This window comes from Dipodomys merriami, unplaced genomic scaffold, assembly GCF_024711535.1.
Source record: "Dipodomys merriami isolate MVZ:Mamm:240054 unplaced genomic scaffold, mDipMer1.0.p SCAF_5, whole genome shotgun sequence".
Taxonomy (NCBI): domain Eukaryota; kingdom Metazoa; phylum Chordata; class Mammalia; order Rodentia; family Heteromyidae; genus Dipodomys; species Dipodomys merriami.
This window is the reverse complement of record NW_027206068.1, coordinates 50,788,496-50,807,086: the sequence shown is the minus strand read 5'-3', so window position 1 is coordinate 50,807,086 and position 18,591 is coordinate 50,788,496. Positions and strand designations below refer to the sequence as shown.

Sequence of the window (18,591 nt, the reverse complement as noted above, 5' to 3'; positions counted from 1 at the left end):
TAGTAGTCATTGCAAATAATTTAATCAGTGAATATCACATGATCAATTTATTATATTGCAGATAAACATTTGGGCTATTTCCACTTAAGAAATTTATAAACAGGGCTGGGAAGGTGGCTCAGGGGTAGAGCGCTTGCCTTGCATGCATGAGGCCCTGGGTTCGATTCCTCAGCACCACATAAGCAGAAAAAAAAGCTGGAAGTGACGCTGTGGCTCAAGTGGTAGAGCACTAGCCTTGAGCTGAAGAGCTGAGGGACAGTGCCCAGGCCCAGAGTTCAGGTCCACGACTGGACCCCAAAAAAAAAAAAAAGAAATTTATAAACAATGTGGCTCTGAACATGGTCTGCATGGTATTCTTTTATTGACTGTACAAGTAGGGGTTAAATTGCTGGTTCATACATTCTGGAGAAAGAGAACAAATATGGATATTAAGGCATAATCGTCAAAGCAGATGAAAATAACATTAAAATATGAAACTTGTTGAACATCCCCCCATTTCTGTTTATCTATAACTCACCATACAACTTTCAACAAATAATAAACTTCATCTGTGCAATGTTGTCTGTTCTGTAGTTATATTAAAATTCATTTATAGTTTTAAAGCTATGATTCTAACAAGTTACAGGGACAAAGTTGCTGCTTTGATTTTGCTCTTATAACTGGTTGTATTTTTTTCCTCAGAAATCTAAACACATCATAGCTGCCCAAGGATATGTGTTTTTATTTTTTATGAGGTAGTTTTGAAACTCTAGCTTTCTGCTTTATAATTCAAAGCAAATAATTTTATCTTACTGAATAAAATGATGGCTTCTTCTACAGTATTCCTTTAGGCTCATTTTAATCTAATATAACAATTTTGTAAACATTATAGAATGACAGTATGGCCTTGTCCAGGCTACATTTTAAATATAAACATATATGTATTGCTACACAATGCAGAAACTCACACATGCAAACACACACACATATTTTATTACCTCAGAATAAAAATGCAAATGAATTTATTAGCCTAAGAGTGGCACCAAATGGAAATTTATGCACATACATTTAAAAAACAGAACCCTTGAAAATAAAGCAGTTGCAGTCTATTAATTTTCTTCTTTGACAGTTTTTTAAATTCCCCTAAAAAAATGGAACAGCATGAATACTGTCAATATATCACAACAGCCACATTAGGTTTTGTGATATACATCATAATATAAAGAGCACTATTAGAGCACAACCTGGGAACCATTAAATCATTCTAAATCACTGTTACATTCCATTAGTGTCAATGGTGAAACCACATAATAGGCTTTATTACAAACTTCACCTTGGTAGGCCATTGTCTCTAATAACCACTTCTCTATGATGTGGTATCATACCCAGAAATCCAGGGAGATAATAAAGGTTCCCTTATTTCTTTTTTATTGGATGGGTAAAGTTAAATTTAGCCGTAAGTAAAAAAAAAAAAAAAATCCTGGAGCTTTGTTCACTAACTGCAAGTTGCTGCTATTTGGACAAAAAAAAATTAGGCAGACTTGGGAAGAACAGTTTGAAATAAATTTAAAACCTGGCAATGCTGGGCTAGGGTAGGCTGGGCAGTGCCAGCAATTACGATGTCATTTTTGAAATGTGGTTTAGTACATTTGTGATCCTCTTTACACTTTTGTTCAGGAGCAAAGTATTGATTACAGAAACACGGTAAGTTTCAAACCTGCCCTTTCTCTCATTCTCCCCTGGTTTGAGCTGTACCCTTTTAAAAAGTCATTTGGGCACTTTGTGGAGGTGAGGTTGGTAAGGACTTCAGCTCCAACTGAGATCAATTTTCAGATCTTTCAGGGAGAATGGTGGTACAGGGCTTGGCGTCCCTCTTCTTTACAAATAGACCATGTATTCTCCGCCCCCCTGAGTTGAGCCACATTTCCTTCCTTCTATTTCTTAGATATACCTACATATATAAAATACTCCCTACAAATGTTTCTATGACACTCTAGCTACCTTTGTGGTTGCCTAAGAAGATCTGGAATAGAAGGAAATAGTGAGAAACTAAGTACAATTGCAGAAGTGAATCCTAATCTTATAAAAGACTCAAATAATTCTGTATTTAACAAGCTATCAAATTCAAAAGCCTTATTTTGGTTGTGTATTATTATTAATTACAGAGCAGTTTGCAATTATAGATTATGAATAAGTGCTTTTACTTTTGCAAACAATTTACACTTTGATGCTTTAATAAAATTCAGTTAAATGACATAGATTAGACTAATAACTTCATTTTGCTTTTAGTCCATTAAGTAAGACCATACTCCAAACAATGATATTATTCTATGTATCCTTCTAAAATACAGTGTCTTAATTTAAAAAGGAAAGGGTAAGAACAAAAAGTTTAAAACAACATCCATTAAAAGTAGAAATAAGGCATCAGGAAGTGAATACTTAGCAAAGGTAAACAAAATTTGGGCTAAGGTATACAGTGGATGTACTTTCAATGTTAAACAATTAACTAATAAGGAGGGTTAAGGAATAATAAATCGAAAATTCATTTGATCCAGCAAATTCCACTCCCATCTTAGGATACTGTCCTCTACATGCTGTTTTATGGAGAGCTATTGCCATCGCTGATTTTATTTTTGTACTAGGGGTCAAACCTAGAGCCTCAGTGGTAAATAAAACTTCTTTACCTAAATCATATATTTAAAGGTGGCATGAAATCATGCCTCCAACTTTTATTTCTTGCTCTTTGCTTTTCTTTTTCTTCTTTGGTTCTTCTCCCTCCTTTCCTTCTCTTTCCGTTTCTTCTTTCCCTTCTATCCTCCTTTCCTCTCTTTTAGTCTTCTGCCCTCCCTTCTTTCTTTCCTTCCTTAGCTGAAAGCTTTTTGTATACAATGTTCGCAAATAACAATTCATTAAAATGTTCAAAGTGGATCTCTATAAGAGGGAAATTTAAAATAACACCTAAAGTATTAGGCTTTTTATGGGAATCTGAACAAAATGAAAGCTTAAGCTTGATTGGCACTCTCTATCACCTAAAGAAAGTCTTTTAGTTGAAGCCTCACCTCTGACCTTGTTTTCCACTTTTGGGGTATATTGTGTTTCTCTTTTTTGTTATGTCTGGCTTGCAATGCCATTGATGTTCCCAGGGTGGTGAGAACACTGCTGTTTGAAAAAGTCTGTGCTCTACTTCATGAAGGCTAGCTTTATTTTCTCTTTTTTGTAATATTTTCTCTCTCTCTCTCTCTCTCTTTTTTTTTTTTTTTTTTTGCTTTTGGGGGAGAAATGATCGAGGTCAAGTCTTAAATACATTGAAAAACTTACACCATTTAAAAATAATAGACCTCCTCCTGGTTTTGGATTTAATCTTTCTCTAGGTCAAATTCAACATTAGATGTTGTCATCTCAGAGGTAAAACTCAGAAAGTTTCATAAATAAACGTACTAAAATTAAAGAGAAGGCATCATTAATGTTCTTGTTTTTGTTGTTTTTAAACTTTAGGTTTTAAACGATGAACATACTAAGTTAGGTTTGTTTGACAATCATTAGAATACTGTGTTTTCTAGGTAAAGAATAATTTTTAAAAAACCCTGATCAAGCCATGTATTATTACTTCTTAATTTCAATGACCTATTTGATGCCAGAGAGATTTTGCTGAACACTGGATACACAGAGACAGACTTGATGGGGTTAAACATTTATAGGAAGGGAATCTCTTGTGGCTTTGCTTACATCAATATTTGCTCCAAATGCAAATGACAAAGGTTGGGGGATATGGGAAAGCCTATACCAATAGGATGACAATATGGTTAATCTGACAGATGCAAATAACCAGTAACTTCTGAATTTGCTAACCTATTTTCCACATTCTGCATGTGCAGCCCAATTTAGGAAACAGGGCCAAGGAATGTGGAATGACATTTGGTAACAAACCCTGTATAGAGAAATAGGGAAAACAGTGTCATTAAATACTCTTTCTCTGACCTGTTTTGTATTTTGTTTTTTAATCCAGTTGTGAAATGCATACAACACTAAGATTTTAGGACACTGAAAACCAGCTACCTCTTGAAAGTGACATGAAGACAAGGAAAGCAAACTTTACCAATATGGCATTGGTTAATCAAATATAATTTTATAGTGAATGATTCTGAAAGTATACATAGCCTTGCTATTGGCGATTTCTGTAATTGGTTATAATACCATTTGCTTTATGAGAATAATTCTCTTGTTTTCCTTTTATTTGTCTGAATGAAACAGAATAATTTTCAGAAAATTTTAAGCATGAATTATCTTGATGGCAGTGATTAGTCCATACTATTTCCCTTGTAAAACTTCACACATTGATGTGTAGGGTATTTACAAGTCTAACTTTTTTGAAATTATAACTATATGATGAAGGATTCTTTCTTAGAAGACAGCTAGTAGTATTTCATTCAGTTCATTTATGACAGTATGTTAGAAAGCTGCCCACTAAACCACAAATCTCATCCCATTAATTCAGAGTCCTATAACCTTGAGCTATTCAGATTTTAGATAGCCAAGTAAAATACCTTTCCCTGGCACATTTTAGTAATTATTAAGACTTGCTTTTTAAGTCAGAATTGCTTGAACTCCATGATGAACATGTGTACAACTAAGACACAGTTAAAATGTTATTGAAAAAAGAAAATAATCACAGATATTTTAGGTTATACTTTTTCTCTTTTTCTTTCTCTATAGTGATTATTATGCCAAAGTTTCAATTAATTAGAAGTTTAATTTCTAATAGGGTTCAATTTGAAAACGGAGGACATAATACAAAGCTAACATTCACTGATGGCTAATTCTATTTTCTATCAATACCTTATTTAACCTCTAAACAAGGTTCTAAGTGAAAGTTTAGCTTAATAAATCTGTGGATCAGACATATGCGACCAAAAAGGAGCAAAGTCTTCACTCTGATTTGATCTTCCTACTATGAGCATCAAATATGTGACAGTCATGGAAAAGCTGTACTTTAAACAAAGTGTTAATTTAGACAGTGTAATCCACTGTTTCCCAGTATAAGCTATGTGATAGGTCCTCAAATTTCCATAGCATAAAATGGAGACACAATCTAGTTTTGAGTGTGAGAGGTTTAATATCACACTACATTTCTTTCTTTTTCCTTTTCTTTTTCCTTTCCTTCTTGTACCATTACTAAGCTTGAATTTAGAGTCTTGCATTTTCCTTAGCTTTTTCATGCAAGGCTAGTGCTCTATCAAAGCTTGGGCTCACCACTAAACTCAAAGTTTAGTCACCAGCTTTCCAGTTTGGTTCAACTAGAAATAGATGGACCAAGTATTTACACAAAGAATTGTCTGTTCACACTATTTTTTTTCTGGATGATATCAATAGCTAAAGTAATACATACATATCACTGAAATAAGAAGTACTCCCCAAATTATCTCTGAAATATTGCAAAGCAGTATTCTGCAGATTTGAAACTATTTTTGAAATGTATATTTTTTCTGAAGAATATTCTAAATTTCACAATTTGTTACCTGTGGTTGAACGTATAAATTTTATTTTAACCTGTTATTTTGAATACATTTTTGCAAATGTAAAAGTTCCCTAGTCTGAAAAAAGTTGATATGTTAATAGGTTCCTTTTTAACATATTCCAAATAAACTCCACAATAATATCATTTTTGTTATATGTTTGCAATTTATCAAACTGAAGCTAAATTGGTTAAAACATGAACATATTTGTAGCAATATGTAATTCTTTTCATCCTCTAAATACATAGATTTACTATTTCCAACTAAAAACTTATTCTATATAACATTTTAAATTCCAGATTATTCATTTAAATAGTATCATGTAAACGTTAAAAGTTATAGCTATGCTTTAAATTGTTTATATGATACATATTTTTACTCATTTCATAATTTAATTTCTGAACTTTCTTTCATTTTTGTTATGGGAATAAAAGCAACTTGTATTCTAAGTCTACATTATACAAAAGTTAATCTTACCAAAGTTACAGGGCAAAGACATAATTTATTTTATCTTATTTATGAAAGTATTTGAAAACAATTCATTTAGGCATTGGTAACTCATAATTTATTAAAATGTTCATTAAAAATTTTATGTACTAACTTTAAGAAACAAATTAGAAATGAAATTGAGAGTATGATCAAGGTATATCATATGCAACTATGGACATGTCAAGATTAAGTCTGTGTGTGTGTGTGTGTGTGTGTGTGTGTGTGTGTGTGTGTGTGTGTGTGTGTGTGTGTGAATGTGTGTCTGCACTCACTGGTCCAGGACGCTGTCTCTGAGCTTCTGTATTCAAGGAGAGTGGTCTATCACTTTGAGCCACAGCTCCATATGCAGCTTTTTGGTAGTTAATTGACAAGAGTCTCATGTCTCATGAACATCAGTTAAACTGATAAACTCAAATTTCAGCATCTGAGTAGAGAAGATTACAGAAATAACTACTGGTGGTTAATGATGAAATCTTCTGCTACAACCAATTGATGTTAATGAAAATGTGGGGCTAAAAAAGAAATGAAGGAGCATGACTATGTTTATTGCAGCATTATTTACTATAGCTAAGATATGGAATCAACCCAGATGCCCCTCAGTAGATGAATGGATCGAGAAAATGTGGTATATATACACAATGGAATTCTATGCCTCCATCAGAAAGAATGACATTGCCCCATTTGTTAGGAAATGGAAAGGCGTGGAAAAAATTATATTAAGTGAAGTAAGCCAGGCCCAAAGAAACAAAGGTCCCATGGTTTCCCTTATTTGCAATATCTAGTATATGTCTGAGTCAAGCAGAAAAGGTCAGATAAGGTGATGTTAAGGAAATGAACCGTAAGGTATGTATTCAAATGTTTTTTTTTTATTTCATGTGATTGTTTCTAACACATTTATAAGATTATTTCTTTGTTGCTTTGTATGTCCCTTCTCCACAGTATAACCCCTGCTTTCACTGTATTTGATGTCGGTATAATTTGTGGAGGGGAAGGGGAAAAACAAATCGTTTAAATAGGGATACAGGGGGACCCATTGCAACAATGAGATGTTCAAGATGTCGAAAACGAAATTTACAACTTTGGTGCAGGGGGGAAGGGGGGGAAGGATTGGATGAGGGGGCGGGGGGAGGATGGGATGGGAAGGGGAAACAAAGGAGAAGACTAAAATGCTTGATAAGAAATGTACTCATTATCTTGCCCATGTAATTGTAACCCCTCTGTACAGTATTTTCACAATTAAAAAAAAAAAAAGAAATGAAGGGGCTGGGAAGGTGGCTCAGTGGTAGAGCGCTTGCCTTGCATGTCAGGCCCTAGGTTTGATTCCTCAGCACCACATAAGCAAAAAGATAAAAGCCGGAAGTGGCACTGTGGCTCAAGTGGCAGAGTGCTAGCCTTGAGCTGAGGGACAGCGCCCAGGCCCAGAGTTCAGGCCCCACGACCGGACCACCCCCCCCCCAAAAAAAAAGAAATGAAGGCTTTCCAAATATAAATTAATTTAAAATTTCAGCAAAATTTGCTTCTCTAAAGGACACATACAAACATAATGAAGAGTCTAGCTTGAGGCATGAAAGTAAAACTTTAGTTTTTACTGTATTGTTAAAAAGTAATGAACAAATAATATGGTCTATGATTTGTTCTGGGTGCCATGATATCAGGAAACAATGAAAAACAAGGGACATCTCTTTTACTATAAGGAAACAGAAAATGAGCACATTAGCAATTAATAAATAATGTTAAACTGGCAAAAATCTAAAGCCAATAAAAGAATCATAGGAACATTTCTTTGTGAAGCTTCATTTCTTTGTGAAGCTTCTTTTTCTAAAAATCTCTGTAGATAAGTAATATTTAAGTTTCATTAAAAAGTCCAGCCAGGTTTCAGTGGCTACACTGTAATCCTAACTTCTCATGAGGCTAAGATCTGGAAGATCTTATTTTGAGGCCAACCTGCACAAAAATATTTTCAAAATACCCAGCCAAAGGAAGGGGTGGAGGAGTGATTCAAATGGTAGAGTGCCATGCCAACAAGAATGAAGCCATGAGTTCAATCTCCAATAGCTTGAGAAAAATAAAAACCAAATGGATTTCATACATGCCAATTCATCTATAAGGTACAAGAGTATACACATCCTAAGATGGGGACGAGATTTGCTTGTTCAATGAGATACCTAGACAACACTGAATATGGTTCTAATGAGCCTTCCAGGTCACTCAGTCCCTGGTCAGTAGAAACCTTCAGCTTTATTTTAATATTCAAGGGACTTACTGAACTGATCATGTCTAACTTTTATTTTAAGAAGATCCTTCCAATAAAAAAATACCACCACGGACATTGTGTCCAGAAACCTAGACTAAATGCTAAAGAGTTGTGTAAATTCGGAAAATAAATAAAATTCTAAAAGACTCACTCACTAATAAAGTGGGGGTAATGAAATACTTGAATCACAGCAGTAGTGAAGCTTAAAATAAATAACACTTTGAACAAATATGAAAGTTTCAATAAGTATATAACAAGAAGAGATATTATTATTGCTTTCGTTGTTATTGCCACTGTATAATAAAAAAGAAAATATTCTTTCCAATTGATTTACTTTACATCTATATTGTAAGTCAAGTGATTGTACGTGGATAGGCCAATCCATAACTTTCCTTCACATATTTGTCTGTCCTTTAGCCAATAGCATATAGTACTGATTACTGATGTAATAATAAATCTTGGAGCTATGTAGTGTGTTGTCTCATAACTATCTTTTTTTTTTTTCAATATTCGACATACTAGTTGCATGTAGACTCAGCTTGTTAATCTTTACCAAAAAAGAAAAAAAATGTCTATTGAAATCTCAGCAAGAATTGTACAAGTCAATTTGGGAATGAATGACAATTTACAACTTCTTTCCATCCAAGAACCTTGTATAGGTTCATTCATCTATTTATTTATTTATTTATTTATTTATTTATTTATTTATTATTATTATTGTTATTATTTTGGTCGGTCGTGGGGCTTGAACTCTGAGCCTGGGCACTGTCCCTCAGCTCTTTAGCTTAAGGCTAGCACTCTACCACTTGAGCCATAGCACCACTTCTGGCCTTTTCTGTTAATGTGGTGCTGAGGAATTGAACCCAGGACCTCATCCTGAAGGCACATACTCTACCACTGAGCCACCTTCCCAGCCCGTATAGGTTCTTTTATAAAAGGTCTTGTAAGTTTTTTTGGTAGGCCTATCTATAAAAAAAAGAAGATCCTTCTAGCTTCCTGTGGATGGAGTAATAAGGAATTGAGAGTGACCAGTTACAGAGCTGTTCCAGAGAACCCATTTAACAGAGTTAGAATGACTATAGGTTAGGATTTAAATAAAACATAAAGACATGCAGTTAATTTCATGTGTATAATAAAGTGCAAAAAAGCCAAAGGTAAGACTGCCTGTGTACCTTGAGGGGTATAGTGACTTGGTTTATTAGTCAAAATGGTATTTTCAAATATTCTTATTTCTATTTTCTGAGAGAGTACAAGAACAGAATTCAACGAGTTGATTATACACAGATACATGTTCTAAAAGTTGTGATGATTCCTTTATTGTGGCATTATATATTGCAGGTCATGATGGGAATTGCAGTTTTTGAAGTTATCCAAATCTGATTCCTATAGCATTATCTAGGGTTGGAGAATTCCACTCACCTGTCAAATACATCATTTGCTCCAGGCAAGTTATTGAATAAAATTCTGCAAAACTGATGGATACAAGGCAGTAGATGACAACCGGTTAAGATTCTAATTTCCAGGTTTCCTTCCTTCTCCCTACACAAAAAGTCCAGGCATACATATGATGATGGAGTAACAGTGAAGCAACCAGAAGGTAATACTTACTACACAGTGAGCAGAATTGTAGGTATTAGTAGTGTTGCCAGGACACTTACCCAGTATGCACAAAATATATGTGTATATTTCGGGCTATGCTATGAATCACACTCAGAAGCTAAGTCTTAGCTTTGTAGATATTTAGAGATAATAGAAAACAAATAGGATAACAGAGTTTCAATACAGAATCTTGGTATATATTCTGAGAATAAACAGTGAGAAATGGAAAAAGCACTAGATCAAAGCAAATACATCTTTAAAGGAAGAAGTAAAAGGAATGACAGTTGAATGTTTTGGCAACCACTAAACAAGTTAGTGTTTGTCCTCTACAGAGAGGCAGTGATTTGGCTGAGGTTGTCATTAGGGGAAGATTAAGTGGCACTGTTCTGACTTGGGTAATTATATACTTGAATCCTTTCTGTATATCATAGAAGCCAGGATCTCTGCTTTTGAATATTTGTATAGAGACTTTGGACTGCTTATTGGTTATTTCCCTTGACAACTTGAACCTGAACGTAAGTCCTATTGGCAACAACTATTTGTCAAGAACAAAAATGAAAAATAAAATCAGATTTGTGTATTTAGTTTTCATTATAGAAGTACTTGTAGTTGAAAAAATATGGACCTGTCAAGTTTTCAACATCTCGCTGGGGATGCAGGCAAAGCTGTTGTGATTTCAGAACCTGGCTGACAAATTCACATTTCAGTAGTAAAGACAAATCAAGGGTTTTGCAACTCCCCCCCTCTTTTTTAATTCTTTTTTTTCTTCTCACTTTGACAGTCATACATAACAATTTGAGACCTAAGTGCCACTTTGATGCACTATTCCATTATTAAGTGGCACAGTCACTATAGAATAGATGACAGGCTTGTACTGAAGGCATTGTGAATTAAACAGGTCTCTACAATGGGAAAACTGAATGGACCAAAGAATTCTGAAATATTATTTTAAAAATAATTAAAAACTATGTTTCAGAAACATAAAGGTATATAATTTCAAATAATGTCAGGCAGTAAATTGTAAACTATGAGAAAACAAAATATTTTTAGCAATATCATGAAAGTTTATAGGCAATATTAAATACATCAGCAAACATCCAAACCCCATAATTACTGATTTCAAATATGAGTGCTTGATGGGTCTTAAGGAGAAAGGGGAAAAAGGTAGTATTAACCTATGTATATTTTAAGGTGAATGAATGGATATTTATCATGTGATTTATTCTACACTGTATCAGTAGAAGAGTTTTCTAAGAGTACTTCTTTATAAGGAAAATGTAAGAGTTTCTACTAAAGTAATATTGACTTAAAAGTACTTACTTTAATTCTTTTGTCAATATCTCCATAGTAAATCAATACACCTAGAATAAGACAACATTTTTTGCCAGAAGTCAAGCTAATCCTGGTAATTTTTAGTTACAATTCATTAATCAATCTAGCACTACCAGAAAAATTAAAGTAAAGCTTCAATTATATGATCACAGTGCCAAGTAATAAAAGTGTAATAATTTACCATCAGAGTTTCTTCTTTTAAATCCAATGGATAAAACAATACAAAGCTACATCACAAGGTCTTGTTACTATAGTTCAGATAACAACATTAAACAATCATTGTTTCTAAAACATACACATTTTTAAGTCAAATTGCATTCTAGTACATGAGTCACAAAATCCATATAAAAGAGTTATCAAAAGTATGTATCCCTTATATATTAAAGGGTTTTTAAAGACAAAAATATCATCTTACAAACAGAGATTCCATGATATATCCCTGAAGGGGAAATACATCAAGAATCGAAACTTCTCTTAATCTATATGGTTCAGAAATATTTGCTGTAATACTTCTTTTTTATAGTCTGACAACTCGATAGTGAGTGTCTGAGGAAGTGAATTATTATTTTAGTGCTCAATTCTCTGAATGTTTGTGTCTTTCTTATTCTTCAGCATTAGAAAGACAAAACTATCTTTATTCTCTTTCACTTGTAATTTCATAGAGGAACCAAGAAATACGTCAAGAAGAAAGGAGTGTGTTTTATGTTTTATAGGGTGATACTAGGGAGTTTGGCCCCATGAAACAACAGAAGTAAATATATTGCTTCCCTTAGACTTGGCCTGAGTTTAAAGAAGAAAGAAAATTTGAAGAAGAAGAAAAAAAGTAATTTCTTCAGGTTCTGACTTTACACTTCTAAAGTGCTAAAGGAGTTAAAAAAAAAAAAAAAGGGAGAGAGGGGAAAAGTAATTATGGGAAATAAAATAAGAATTTTCTTAGTTACAATTCCTGGCCCTTAGCTGATTGCAGTAAATTATAAATTATGCAGTCAATGTAGGCCAACAAAAGAAGACATCTTCAAATCTCAGTCAAAGGTAATTACTTAAGTCGGCTGAATGTTCCCTTTTCATAGAGTGTGATCTCTCTCTGACAGCTCACACTGACAGATGACCTTCTCGGCAGCGTCTTATCCCTCGGATCATGAGCAGTGTGCCTCTCTCCCTGAATATCTCTATATATTTGTGACACTAAGCTTTCAAATACAGCTATTGACAAATCAGAACATCAGTCTAAGTGCTGGTCTTCCTATCACTCACAATAAAGTAGCTATCACTTGTGGCGGTGTAGAGCAAGCACATCTCTGAAAAATGAGTTCTCACCAAGTGCTAATTTGACACAGCTCGCTTGCCTTCCCATAATTGCTCTGTCATTGTCAGTTGGCAGTTCGGGCTCATTCTTGGAAGCTGTGCCGTACAATTGGATACAATTACTCCCATTTACCACCACTATTATGCCACTGATGTTGCCCAGTCCGCATATTGACATGCCTCATTAAACCTGGATGCGGGCCATTAATGAACATTGTTAGCATTTCTCTTAAACTTTTTTGCCTCTAATAAACAGTCAGTGTTCCATGAAGGAGCACTGCCATCCTTGTGATATGATATTTATTATCTTATGGGGGAAGGGGACCCTGCAAGTGGAAACTATCCAGATGCCTTGCGAGAGAGACAGTGAGATCAGTAGAGAATAGCGCTGATCAGCCGGACCTTTCTCTGTCAGGAGCCTCCTACCGTTAACCGAGTGACCTCTGCTATCGGAAAGAAGACTGCGCAGGATAAACACGAACACCTCGTGGAACTCAACTCTAAGAGGCTCCTCAAGGTTGCCTTCTTGCCAACACCTCTCCCTAGCCCTCTCTTACCCCCAGGTGGTGCTATGTGCCACGATAAAGATAATTTTGCCCTGGGTCTTCAATCCATTATGTCCAGCTAACTTCAACGTGCATTTTTATTCAGAGATAATTATGTGTTGATCAGAGGAGTCAGCGGCTGTCACCCATATAGCAGGCACACCTGCCGTGTGACATAGGTGGTAACGATGCCATGCTCTTGAGCTGTCATGACACGGACAGAGACTTTATTATGTATATGTCATCATTTCTCTTAAGAAAATTATACTTTCCCACACAATGACAATAATGAACCTTTACAACACTCCCATAAACCTCATTTGCAGTTTTATTCTTGACCTTCGTTAGATATAGACTTAAACATACAGAAACACTTATAAATACACAAGAAGCTCTATGTCTCTGAGAATTTATCAGTTAGTTTATAACGCTGGGCAATCATGAGACACCAAATTGAAACTTCAGAACCTTCCGTTTATAGCTTAAACTATTTTAGGTGAGAAGGAGTCACTTTGACATTACATTTCCCACAATAGTGATAAGGAAATAACTATGTAAACAGTTTAAGAAACAATTGAAACAATTGTTGGAGTGTTACTAAAATGGACTTTCCTGGATTAATTAGAATCAAGTTGTTAGGCATATTCTGTAGTAAAATTTACATAATAAAAAGAGGGAAAGATCATATAGATGCTGATGACTTTTAAATCTGCAAACATATGTGTTTTATGGGGGCATATCCATGGCTGAAAAGTATATTAACTAGAACAAGTAAAAATTATTATCTTACAGTAGTTGAAAATTTGCCTATATATACACATAGAGAGAATTAACATATACATTCAAAAAAGATAATGTGATTGAAACTCAGCTAAATTTTGGGTAAAGTTATCTTTTTCAATGGAACCTGTAAGATTATGGACAAGTGTTAATTCAAATTTTATTTCCCTCTAAGAACATGCTTAGGAAGATTTTGCCTAGAAATATCAACTATCATGGTTAATCTAGGGTCCTTACCCTCAGCTGAGCATGAAACCTGGCCTAAGAACACCCCTGTATGTATTTCTAGGAAGTTGTTTATTCTCCTAACTCATTATGGCTACAAAATAAAAATAATTATGAATTCTACATAATGGCAAGTTCTTTCACATAATATAGTTGGCTAAAACAAAAATTTATGAAGAAAAGAGCCTCCAAAACAAGCATTATTTATTTCCTAAAGAGAATTTGTGAGTTTTGTCTTATTTTTTATCTTTGTTTGAGCTATCAAGTAATACAGTTGAAGAAGAGAGCTCTTAGTAGAGAGGGATTTAAATCAAGAGAAGAAGGCCTCAAAGACCACAATTTAACCAGCATTCCATATTGCCTCTCACATGATTGATATTTAAATGGTAACCAGCTTGATTCATTCACTTTCAAGACCTAATTTTGAAATTTATCCTTTAGCATAATGAATGCATGCTGAATGCAGACTTCACTAAATCTCCAGCAGAGGATGTTTGTTGTGCGATTTTTAGTATTTTTTTTTGCTCTGCATTGTAATTGCTGCACAAAAATGCATGGTAAATAAATATTTTATACAATAATCTTCCCTTGTCTGTGATTTCATCTTCCATGGTTTTAACCAGAAAATATTACAGGAGAAATTATAGAAATAAACAATTTCTCATTTTTTTATGTTGCAAGCTGTTCTAAACAATATGATGAAATCAATCGATGTCCAGCTCTGTCACACTGAATGAATTGTTACCTTGTCCAACATGCCTAGTGCCTTAAAAGTCACATATTTAATAGTCAGATGGACACTTGGTAGACATCTAGGTTACAAATTGACTTTATCAGGTTGACTGTAGTGGTGTACTGTCACAGTGCTGATGTTCATAGTCATCTTTTTACTTAATAAAGGCCTTTAGATGCAAGAATAGTGATGCCAGCAATTCAGTGATAGCAAAGAAAAGCCAGAAGTGAAAAGGTGAAAATTTTCGTGTAGAACAGAGAAAACTACCTTGTGAGGATGCTACAATAAGAGTAATTTTTAAATTTTTTTTATTGTAAAGGTGATGTACAAAGGGGTTACAATTATGTGAATAAGGTAATGAGTACATTTCTTGTCCAGCATTTTACCCCCTCCTTTGTTTTTCTCCTACTATCCTACCCCTTCCCTCACCACCTCACTGACTCCTCCCACCCCGAAAGCTGTCAAGTTCATTTCCAACCTAGTGGCTTGTGAGTTGTATTGTTGCAATGGGTTATCCTGTGTCCTAGTTTCAGTATTTTGTTTTCCCCTTCCCTTCCTCAAAATAGATAAATTAGATAAATGTACATACAAGATGCAGGTACCAAAATTAAGTACAGTGACAACAGAGGATATACCATAGGATGAAGAACATACAAAATAAACAATAAAAATCACATAGTACATTAGAAACAACAACAACAACAACAAAAACTCTGTGTCCATATCTTGGGGTTCATTTTGCTTAGCATCATCTTACATGGTCATATGTACATAGTTTTTTAGCTTTTCTGCTCATCTGATAAGATTATGCTAGACATGTACTAATTATTGCAAATAAGGGAAACCATGGGACTTATATTTCTTTGGGTCTGGCATACCTCACTTAATAAGAATGACACTGCCCATTTGTTAGGAAATGGAAAGATTTGGAAGAGTAAACTTTTTGTCTGTGAAATTGTGGGGAAAGAAATAGAAAATTATGTTGGTTTTGAGGCTGTTCCTCAAAATGCAAAAAATTACAGCCAGAATGTAGAGGCATTTAGTTAAGACAGAAAGGGCATTAAGTTTCTTATGCATGTATGGGGAAATATATATGTACATATGTATGAATATGTATATAAGCAAATATGAATCCATATTTGTACTCACATACATACTTACATTATGCATATTATGCCTTTATCTGTTGAATAGCTATTAAATAGTTCTTGTATTTTGTAAGGTGTCTCTTGATTTTGATAATTGTTTCTTTAATGTACTGAAACTTTATTAATTTGGTGCTATTCCAAGTATTCATTCTTGCTGTTGCTCATGGAGCTATTGGAGTCCTATTCAGAAACAACAAAAAAAATTTGTTCCAGAGTTATTCCTATGATTTTTCTGTGGCAGTTTTAAGGTTTATGTCTTCTATTGAGATTTTGGATCCATTTGGAATACAGGGCAAGATATAAGACTCTAGTCTTGGTAGATACCTTTTAGTAATATGGTAATTTTTATGATACTTCTGACAACCCATGAAAGCAGAAGGACTTTTCTAGTGTCTTCCTCAGTTTCTTCAAGGTTTTACCATTTTTATTATAAAGATCTTGACCTCCTTCATGAAATTTATATCTAGATTTTATTTGTTTTGCTTTGCTTTTTTTCTTGAAGCTATTGTGACTAGAATTGCTTTCCTCATCTCCATCTCTTTATTGTTGGTTAATAGGAAAACTACTTGGTTTTATATATTGATCTTATGTCATGCAACATTTTCAACAGTGTTTATGAGGTCTAAAGGGCTGTATTTATTTTTGTGAAATAATTTGAGTATTTTAAGTACCACAGCACCTGTGACTAGTAATAATTTGATTTCTGTTTTCCCTATTGGATTTTTTTCTTTCTTTCTCTTGCCTTATTACAATGACTAGGAATTTCAGTAATACAATTAAATTAGAGTGGGATGAATAGATATCTTTATCTCATGAGGAAATTCAATTAAAGCAGGGAAGTCAGAGAATGCTTCATTGAAAAATTGATGTTTTATCAAACACCTAAAGGAGGGAAAGTAAGGAATGTTTGAGGCATATGGAGGAAACCAATAAAAATGGTGAAGGTGAATATATGAAATTAAGTGAAGCAAGAGAGATGGAAGTTAGAAATCATACCAGCTTATAGCAATATACTGTTCTTATACCTTGGCTATTGGTTATCCACTAACATTTTAGGAAAGCTCACACCATTGTTTTCTTATCTCCAGCAAGATTTTGCACCTGAGAGAAGCAACACAGATTCCTGTTTGGATTCAAGGGGTAGGAATAAATCTAGAAAAAGTTTTCTTTTCTTGCAAAGACTATATTTGAGTAGGGCTGTAGTGCCAATCTGTTCAGTGTGCTACTCAATTACATAGTCCCCAAACAACATTGAGAGATCAGCAATGGCTTATGAATTTATATTTGCCTTCAGAGATTAATTTAACTACCAGAGTTAAAGACATTTGAGACTAATTTTGCATAATTTTTGTTTTCTTATAGCACATTGAGCAGTAAATTTCTATGAAGCAGAGAAAAAATGTTAACAAATATATCTTATCTGTTGGTCTACCTCTATTTATTTATTATATGCATAGGAAAAAATCCCACATTCTGCCTTATTTTGCTAAATGGCTTGAAATTTACTTATTTTCTTTTCTCAGAGAATATGACTAATAATTATTATAATCTAGTTGTACTAACACAGGCAAAGATTATGACAATATTAACATTTTATTTAATATACTCTCATGCATTTTGGTCTATTGAATATATAAACATTATTAGTTCACCTATAGTGTTTGTCATTTTATATTATTTTAAATGTTTAAAACTTTGATTCAGTATATAAACACCAAAAAACTTACAAACTAATTGGATATTTGTATAAAAGTACTTATGAACAATTTGTTGTACTATGCTGTGATATAAATGAAGAGATTTGGATCATATGAAGCACATGCAGATAAATGAATATTTTTCAATATTACGACTTACATTTTGTGCTGTTTATAAATTAATAGGATATTCTTGATGTATTAAATAAATGTTTACCTACTTATTAATGTAAGTACTCATATAAATAGTAAAATTTGGATTATAAATGCATGTATAAATTGCACTAAGTGCTAAATTAATAATAACATTAAACAATATATAATTAGTATGTATGTGGAGAAGCGGTTGTAGAGTACCAGCTGTGAGCAAGAAAGTCAAGGCAGAGTATAAGGCTCTCAGTTCAAGCCACACACATACACAAAAAGAACACCTGAATGAAATAGATTTAAAAACAATGTCATAATGATTATAATATCAGGATTGGGCATAAATGAGGAGCAGACAATTTTCTCCAATTTGGCATAATTTAAAATTTTGAATTGTTATTGTAAAGAGGGATTACAGGTACATAAGTCAGGTAATGAGCACATTTCTTTTTGGACAATATCAGCACTTCCCTCAATGTCTCCCAGTTTTTTCCTCCCATCCTCACCCACAAGTTACATAGTTCATTTCAAGAAAGTCAAGTGAGAGTATAAGGCTCTGAGTACAAGCCCTCCCCCTCCCCGGCAGAATACCTGAATGAATTAGGTTAAAAAAAATGTCAGACAGATTATAATAACAGGAGTGGGCAGAAGTAATGAGCAGGCATTTTCCTCCAATTTGGCAAATTTTCTAATGCGTAAATGCAAAGTACTAACAACATTTACGTTTGTGAGATGAGTTTTCAATTAACTTTATAAAATCATAATTGAAATAAAAGTCATTGTTTGTAAATGGAATGGCTTTCTTTGTCTCATTTTAAACTTTCCGTCATTTTAAAATTTGGAAA

The 18,591-nt window shown here is 33.8% G+C and overlaps 1 long non-coding RNA gene across 1 annotated transcript; it reads right to left on the bottom strand.

The window, feature by feature from the left end:
• Window positions 1–308: 308 nt before the first annotated feature.
• Window positions 309–12,923, bottom strand: LOC138810110 (uncharacterized). The gene is made up of 4 exons (XR_011367028.1): window positions 12,874–12,923; window positions 11,155–11,195; window positions 9,655–9,774; window positions 309–402 (listed from the first exon to the last, which is right to left on the bottom strand). It is a non-coding gene; the product is annotated as an uncharacterized lncRNA (long non-coding RNA).
• Window positions 12,924–18,591: the final 5,668 nt, after the last annotated feature.